Below are 9,324 nucleotides of genomic sequence, written 5' to 3'. Positions count from 1 at the left end.
CTGCAACCTCCGCCTCCTGGGTTCAAGTGATTCTTCTGCCTCAGCCTCCCGAGTAGCTGGGATTACAGGTGCATGCCACCACACCCAGCTAATTTTTGTTTTTTTTTTTAGTAGAGACAGGGTTTCACCATGTTGGCCAGGATGGTCTTGATTTCTTGACCTTGTGATCCGCCCGCCTCGGCCTCTGAAAGTGCTGGGATTATAGGCATGAGCCACTGCACCCGGCCCGATAATAATATTTATAATAAAAACTTGGAACTTAATGTCCCAAGAACTGTAGGACAATTACAAAAGATGTAATGTATGCAAAATGAGACTTTCAGAAGGAGAGGAGGGAAAGGAATAAAAATATTATTTGAAGTCATAATGACTGAGAACTTTCCGAAACATCAAATCACAGATCTAGGAAGCTCAGAGAACACCAAGCAGGATAAATATAAAAATGTCTACATGTAGCCGTATTGTATTCAAACTGCAGAAAATCAAAGACAAAGAGGGAAGACTTCAGACAGACTCATCATCATCATCCTTCAACAGTCATCGCGTGTTACGTCGAATGATTTCCTCCTGGGGCTCATTGGTTGCCCACGATGGATAATATAGCCACAATCGTACCATGCCTTCTTCATCTCTGACTCTAAGGAGTCACCCTCCTTTCCACTGTTGCCTGGTTCCGTAGCCTGTAACAGATTCATAAGCTTTGTGCAGTGGCAGTATCACAGCCAATGAGGTTTATCCAAGGCGCGATTATTGTTAATTGAAACAGTCATTGTGCACAGAGAGTGAGATCTGTAGTTAGCTACATCTAGATTTTTAAATCCCTGCCCCACTGTTCACCAGTTGGATAAATTTGGGCAAACCGCTGTCTAACTCTCTTCATCTGATAAATGAAGATAATAGCAGTTATAGGACTGTTGTGAAAAAACAGTTACTACAAATGGGAGCTGGATGCTCATAACTTTTTTTTTTTTTTTTTTTTAAGATGGAATCTCACTCTGTCACCCAGGCTGGAATGCAGTGGTGGGATCTCAGCTCACTGTAATCTCTGTCTCCTGGGTTCAAGCGATTCTCCTGCCTCAGCCTCCCTAATAGCTGAGTCATTGCTTTTCTTCTGACCTCTATCTTTCAGGTGTCTGAGCCAGTTCAAGGGATTCTGGTTTTCTTTGCAGGGCTGTCCTTTCACTGGTCCAGAATCTTGCCTTCTGTTCATAATTCCTGCTTCCTCTCGGGCCTTTTTTCTTTCCTCATGTGGATGTTTGAGGTCCCATTATTTTACTTCTTGATTCTGTCTGTGATTCCACTAGTTCAGGAATGGTGACTTACCCTCTCCACTGCCCCGGCTTGTTCTGATTTCAGCTCCACCCTGTCAGGTCCCTCTATAGCTGGCCTTGTAAACTTGGCAAAGTCACGTAAAGTCCTGTGCCATACCTGTGCTTCTTTACAGCAGACGCCCATCAGACCGAAACATAATGACCAGCTGAGGGAGGAGATGGCCTTTGCCTCACAAATGTCAAAAAGGATGGAAAATTGAAAGCAATGAACAGAGAACCTTGGAAAAATCATAATTTTTTTTCTCCTGAAAAGACTCTTCACTGTCAAAAAGAGTAAGGCAAAAAATATATAATTCAAAGCACTTAGAAGCAGAATTATCTCTAAGGAGAGTCCTTTTAATTTTGGATGTCAATGGCTCTTTTATAGATTTTGTGCTTTTGAATGAATTTGTTCAGTAGGAATTTCGGGAAGGCTGGCTACATGGAGAATTAATCATACATGTAAGCCTTTAAATGTGAGTACCTTTATTATCTTAATATGGCCATTATTTTCAGATGGTAATACATGTTAATTATAGAAAATCTAGAAAATGCAAAAACCCTTAAAGAGAGAATAACCCAGAAATAATCCTAACATTGTGGTATATTTCCTTGTCATTTATTTTTCTTTACAAAATTTGGATCAGATTTTACTCACAGTTTGACATCCTATTTTTTGCACTTAGCAGTATCTGTAGAGTGTTTCACTACATTCTTAAATGTAACACCAAGACGTTAATTTTATGGCTGCTTGTCATGCTATCGAATGACGATCTTATGACTGACTCAGCCAGCCTCTGGTTTGTTATGAATGAGCTGTTTTTCGTGCCTGTGTCAGCTGTTGCAGGCTGTAGCCATGTGAGCATCCTGTAATGCAATGCCCTTGGCTGTGCCTCTGAGGCTTGCACATGCCTTTGTTGACAAGTAATTTCTTTTTTCTTTCTTTCTTTTTTTTTTTTTTGAGACAGAGTCTTGCTCTGTTGCTAGGCTGGAGTACAGTGGTACAATCCTGGCTCACTGCAACCTCTGCCTCCCGCGTTCAACCGATTCTCCAGCCTCAGCCTCCCAAGTAGCTAGGACTACAGGTATGCACCACCACGTCCAGCTAATTTTTGTATTTTTAGTAGAGACAGGGTTTCAACATGTTGGCCAGGATGGTCTAGATCTCTTGACTTTTGATCTGCCCGCCTTGGCCTCCCAAAGTGCTGGGATTACAGGTATGCACTACCATGCCGGGACAAGTAATTTCTTTTCCAGAGTGCGGCGCTTCCTCGTAAGGCCAGCATCTTCAGGAAGTGGTAGAGGAATGGAAATCCTCACACTCAAGGTTCCCCTTGGTAGGAATGACCTCCACTGCCGATGGAGTCTGGGATTGGCTGGGCTAATGTGGCCATTTTGTAGTGAGCCAGGGTGTGTTTGTGGGTGAGTGCATGTGTCTGTGTGTGTGTGAGAGAGCGTAGGTCAATAAGGCTGTCCACCACAAAATTCTCATGTACCCTCCAAGGGCTGTACAATTTTCTCTTTTCTGAGATGATTCCCCCTTTGTCTTTTTCTCTGAGATGACTTCCCTTTTGCTTTGCTTTGATGATTTTTATTTGGACACTGTGGACTGAATGGTTTAAACAGTTATTTGTTTTCTTACATTTCTGGAGGCTGGAAGTCCCAGATCAAGGTGCTAGTGGGTTTAGTTTCTGCTAAGGTGTGTCTTCCTGGCCTTTGTCATATCTCTTTGCAGATGGCCTCCTTCTCACTGTGTCCTCACATGGTCTTTCTCCGTGCTCATGTTGAGAAAGAAAAAAAGAGAGAGAAATCTCTTCCTTTCCTTATAAGGTCACCAGTTCTATCAGGTCAGGGCTGTACCCACCTAACCTTAATTGCCTCCTGAAGACCCTGTCTCCAAATATAGCCACACTGGTGATTAGGGCATCAACATAGGAACTTCAGTGGGACACAACATTCAGTCCATAACACCTACATTGTGCTCTATTGTTTTTCCTACAGCATTTATCATCTTTTAAAATATGGCCGGGTGCAGTAGGTCACACCTGTAATCTGGCTTTTTGGGAGGCTAAGGTGGGAAGATCACCTGAGGTGATCAAGAGTTCGAGACCAACCTGACCAACATGATGAAACCCCATCTCTAATAAAAATTCAAAAATTAGCCGGGCATTGTGGCACATGCCTGTAATCCTAGCTACTCAGAAGGCTGAGGCAGGAGAATTGCTTGAACCCGGGAAGTGGAGGTGACAGTGAGCCGGGATTACTTACACCACTGCACTCCAGCCTGGGCAACAGAGATTCTGTCTCAAAAAAAATTTTTTTTTTTTTTAAATTAAGTTAGTATTTACCTGTTCTCTACTAGTAGAGTATAAGCTCCAGGAGGGCAAGAATCTTTGTTTGCTATTCATGGATGTCTTTCAGGAACCTAGAATAGTACCTGCACCTAGTAAGTATAAAATGAATGATTGAGGTCAGCAACCATGGCTGTCAAGGTAGGGGAGCAAAAAAAGAAAAGGAGACAATGAAGTCCTGGTAATATGTAGAAAATCCTCCCCCCACCCCCAAAACACGAGATATCTAGAAGGGGAATTGAGAGTTACCCTACTCTAGAACTGTCAATACCATGTGCTGCAACATGTGAAAATGTCATTTGATTGGGCAGGATATTGGCGAGAACACAAGTTCAGACTTGTGTCTCCTTGTGTTGCTATGGGGGCAATGATGCCATAGTTTACTCAGTCTGCTATACCAAATACCATAGTCCAGGTGGTGTAAATGACAGAAGGTATTTCTCACAGTTCTGGGAGTCTGAGATCAGGGTGCCAGCATGGTCAGTTTCTGGTGTGGGCTCTCTCACTGGCTTGTAGACAGCTGCCTTCTCACTGTGTCTTTATGCAGCATAGAGAGAACTCTGGTGTCTCTTCCTCTTCTTATAAGGGCACTAATCCCATCATGAGGGCCCCACCTTCATGACCTCATCTAAATCCAATTACCTCCAAAGACTCTGTCTCCAAATGCCATCACACTGGGCATTAGTGCTTCAATATATGAATTTTCAGGGACCACAATTCAGTCTGTAGGAGATGGTGTAGCAGGTGATTAGGACTTTCAGGATCCAGTCTCAGGAGGAGTCAGGTTGGAAGCAGAATGGGGTGCTGTCCATGCATCCATGCCTCCTCAGCCTGGAATTCAATGATTGGAAAACACTGAGGCATTGCATAGGCTGAGGGCCTCACGGTGCACTCACTTGGGTCAAAACCTGGCTGGGAGGCTGCCATTTACTCATCACTTTTCCAGATCTTGAGGAATTGTGGTCACTTACAGGTCTAATTTCTTATAAATCATTATCTAATTTCTTACTAATCGTAATCGTAATTGTAGTCACTTACAGGTCTAATTTCTTACCAATCCCTCCCTAAGTGCTAGGATTACAGGTATGAGCACTGCGCCTGGCCTGAACATGGTGGGTTTTTACATTTTGTTTATATCATTTACGTCTCTCAACGAGGTTTTGTAGTTTTCTTCGTATCCTCTCCTTTCTTTGTAACAGTTATTCTTAAGTGCGTTATAGTTTTTGTTGTTATCTTGAATGGAAGAGGTTTCCAATATATTTTCTAATAATTAAATGCTATTATATTGTAAAGTATTGATATCTATTTATTTTTCTTATATTAAGCCATCTTATTAAACTCTATTTTGAGTTTCCAGTCATATTTTTGTATATAATGATAGTTTTGCCTCCTCCTTTCCAAAGGTTATAACAGTTATTTTTGTTTCTGCCCTATTCTTGACCTCTAATATATTAAATAGTAGCCTGGTGTGGTGGTTTATGTCTGTAATCCCAGCACTTTGGGAGGCCGAGGCGGGCAGTTCACTTGAGCCCAGGAGTTTGAGACCAGCCTGGGTAACATGGCAAAACAAATGCAAAAAAATTAGCCGGACATGGTGGTGCATGCCTGTAGTCCTAGGTACTAGGGAGGCTGAGGTGGGGACCTTGCTTGAACCCAGAAGGTGAAGGCTGCAGTGAGCTGTAAGTGTGCCACTGAACTCCTGCCTGGGTGACAGAGGGAGACCCTGTCTCAGAAACCAACATGTATGTACATATGTGAGAGAGCATATTTAGCTTGATCCTGATTTTATGGAAATGTCTCTGAAGTTTCACTGCATGCCAGTCCACCCTGTCCCGTTCGCCTTAAGATTTTCCCTTGCTCTTCCCTGCTGTATTGTACTGCAGTGGGCTGAAATCAGCATGTCCCAAGGTTCCCATGTCAGCTGGCTTCCCGCTGAGTGCAGGCAGTGGGAGGTCCTGGCAAGAGACTGGTGAATAGAAGAAGGGGAGAAGCCCAGGCATCCCTCCTCTATTCTCTGCCGCAAGTAGCAACTCTAGCAGCAGCTGCATCTATTTCATGGCTTCAGCTCTGGCCAGACAAGTGTCTCTGTGGTTCCAGCTTCTGTTGGGCAAAGCTGGTCCCTGGTTTCAGGAAATACTCCTGCCTTTTTTGTTTCTTCAGCTAGGCTGCCCGTAGTCCCCAGCAAGAGGGTCCCTTCCCAGCTCCACATTTTAGAGGGCTCTGCATATTCTAAACACACACAAATAACTGAACTGAAGATCTCATGGTTGCCTCTGTGTCTTGAGTCCCTGCTTCAGAGCTGCACAGCCTGGGCTGTGACCCTAAACTTCTGCTCTTCTGGTTAACACAGAACAGGCCCCAGGGTAATGCTCTGAGACGCCTCTTGGTCTATATCCTCAAAACAAAAGACAGCTGCGTCTGAGCGCCATTAAGTGTTTCAGGTTGTACTGCTGCTGATGTTGGGGATGGATACTGCTGTTGTGCTGAGAGGATCTGAGAGTAGAAGCACTTAGGCACAAAAGAGGACAAAATGATTAACTTGTCAATCTTTTCTCCCAAACAGCATGTGTTCAGTAGATTTTTGAATAAGGACGTATAATTTCCCAGAAGGCATGGGTATTCATTTTCTGTCCTCCTTTTGTGTTCCAATTCATGGTTCTGGAGCTACACGGGAATTAGGATGATATTTTGCAACAATTGTACATGGTAACAGAGGACTGTTTTGCAATATTAAGCAATTTGTGTTGCTCTTAACTATACTTCTCAATCCCATCTGAATTTTGGCCTAAAATACGGAAACATGCTAATGTTACATATGGCACATAGTTTAATGTGTTACTAAGAGATGTGGCCTCGACTTGAGCCAATAGACATAATATTCTTTGGAGAAATGAAAAGAAGATAGGTATTTGTGATATATCTTGGATCTCTCCACAGACAAAACACATTTAAATTTGATCTTATAGCCCCCTGAAGACACATGATGGAAATGCTGATTAAAAAATGCTGTTAAAGCCATTGAATTTTATTTAGAAAAGACACAAGATATACTAGATATAAGGTGTACCAGCTACCTGAAACAACAGATGATGCTCAGATACAGAGCAAAATGTAGTCTTTGGTGGAAAAGGAAATTAATTTTGGATTTGTGCTATCCACAATTCTTTGATATGAACTATTTCTTGTTATTAATAATGTCAACAAACTTGGTAGTAGGTCCTGAAAGAGAGTCTTCCTTAAAAGGTTTCTAGTTTAGTTTCCTTTAAGGATTTTTACGTATAAGCCAAAGAAAATCCAAGGATTAAATTGAAAAAAATGTAAAAAAATAATGTACAGAAACAAAAATCTGTAAAAATTCAGATCTAAGTTTGGCAATTTCTCACTTAATTTTTAAAATATATTCTTAAATTTGAAAGAAAATGTTTTTTCCTAAATAGAAATGAACTGCATGTGAAATAAAAATAATATTTTAATAAAATATTAGGACATTAGAACAAGAAAGTGAAAATGTTTTTATGACTTTAGTTGAGCATGGTGGTGCACGCCTGTTGTCTCAGTTACTTGGGAGGATGGGGCACGAGAATTGCTTGAAGCAAAAAAAAAAAAAAAAAAAAAAAGAAAGACTTTAGAGGAGAAGATTCATTATCCCAAAGTAATATGTATAAAAACTATTTTCCAGTCATTATAGATCAAGATATGGTCTTAATTAAAGAGAGATTTTAATAAATTAAGCAATGTGTTTTGATTTTTTTTATCCTAACATTGGAATATTTGAAAGAAGAGCTTAAGAAATGTTGTATGGATCTAGATATTACTTTAAGAGATGGTAAAAATAATGGTATATATGATCATGATTTATATAATAAGAGTAAAATATAGTATTGTTCTGTACTAATAAGAACTTTCCATATATGGCTGTTATAGTGCTTGAAAATAACATGTAAAATTTCAAAATAAGTATGCTTTAAAAATTTTACCAATACTTCCAATAAAAGTGTTACCACCACAGTAGAGTGAAATTTGTCCAAGTTGAAGTTAATAATAATAAAAAACCTATCTGTCTGGGCATGGTAGCTCATGCCTGCAATTCCAGCACTTTGGACAGCCAAGGTGAACAGGTCACTTAAGCCCAGGAGTTTGAGCCAGCCTGGGGCACCATGGTGAAACCCCATCTCTACTAAGAATATAAAAATTAGTGGAATGCAGCGGCATGCACCGGTAGTCCCAGCTTCTCAGGAGGCTGAGGTGGGAGGATCTCTTAAGCCTGGGAGTTCGAGGCTGCAGTGAGTTGTGATGGCACTGCTGCACTTCAGCCTCTGCAGCAGAGACCTTGTCTCAAAACAAAACGAAAACTATCTAAAAGTTACAATGAATCAAAAAGTTGTTAAAAACATTTGGCATTACCATCAACAGAATATAAGTTATGTGAAAATCTTGATTGTAACAATAGGATTAATGATTTTTCTGGAGTAAACATCAAGAAAAATAAAAAAATTATGTATAATTAGTTGAGTTATGAAATGCTTTTATGTTACTATTTATTTCAACAATCATGGTTCACCATCACATGCTATTTTGCCAACTTTTATTTACATAAGAAACATAACTTGCTGGGCATGGTGGCTCATGCTTGTAATCCCAATACATTGGGAGGCCAAGGCAGGAGGATCACTTGAGCCCAGGAGCTTGAGACCAGCCTCAGTAATGTGGTGAAACCTCATCTCTACCAAAAAAATACAAAAATTAGCCAGGTGTGGTGGCGCATGTCTGTAGTTCCAGATACTCAGGAGGCTGAGATGGGAGGATCACTTGGGCCCAGGACTTCGAGGTTACAGTGGAGTATATCACTGCATTCAAGTCTGGGTAACAGAACGAGACCCTGTCTCATTTTTCTGTTGTGTTATTTGTTTTATTCCTACTAGTTTGAAATATTTCTTTATGCAGGAGACGATCTTATTCATTTAAAATGATCTCTAGGAAGACCTTTTACGTATCAAGAATGTTTGTTGGGTTTAACTGGTGGTCTTTTTAGCTTCTAGTGAGATGATCAAATGATGCTTATTTGACCTATTGATATGAGGCACCTGTAATTTTAAGAATCTTAAAAACCAGAGAAGTTAGATATTATGTGGGCAAGAGGAATGATGCCAATGTAGAGCTTTCAAAACATGTTTGGAGCATGTATCTTTGAGAGTGAGGAAGTCATCTTTGGAGGATAGGTTGAAGCCCTGGGCAGGGTCTTATAGAGATGTAAAAGGTCTGAGCTTTACAGTAAAGACAAGGTGAAACTAGTGCAGAATTTTATTATTATTTTTTAAGACAGAGTCCCGTTTTGTCACCCAGGCTGGAGCACAGCAGCGCGATCTCCACTCACTGCAGCCTCCACCTCCCGAGTTCAAGTGATTCTCATGCCTCGGCTTCCTGAGTAGCTGGGATTGCAGGTCTGCACCACCATGCCTGGCTGATTTTTGTATTTTTTGTAGAGACGGGGTTTTGCCATGTTGGCCAGGCTGGTCTCGAACTCCTGGCCTCTAGTGATCTGCCCTCCTTGGCTTCCCAAAGATGGGATTCCAGGCATGAGCCACTGTGCTCAGCTCTATCACAGAATTTTAAAGGATAACTGTGGAATTTTAGAAGATTAATATGCTGGTGTGGTGGAAGAA

The 9,324-nt window shown here is 41.2% G+C and overlaps 1 non-coding gene across 1 annotated transcript; it reads left to right on the top strand.

Moving 5' to 3' along the window:
* The first annotated feature begins 696 nt into the window (after positions 1-696).
* LOC116550517 lies at positions 697-841 on the top strand. The gene has a single exon (XR_004268467.1). It is a non-coding gene; the product is annotated as a U4 spliceosomal RNA (small nuclear RNA).
* Positions 842-9,324: the final 8,483 nt, after the last annotated feature.

Source organism: Sapajus apella, unplaced genomic scaffold (assembly GCF_009761245.1).
Source record: "Sapajus apella isolate SASKATOON/1434 unplaced genomic scaffold, GSC_monkey_1.0 scaffold7, whole genome shotgun sequence".
In the NCBI taxonomy this organism is placed as follows: Eukaryota; Metazoa; Chordata; class Mammalia; order Primates; family Cebidae; genus Sapajus; species Sapajus apella.
This window is presented reverse-complemented; position numbering and strand designations above follow the sequence as displayed.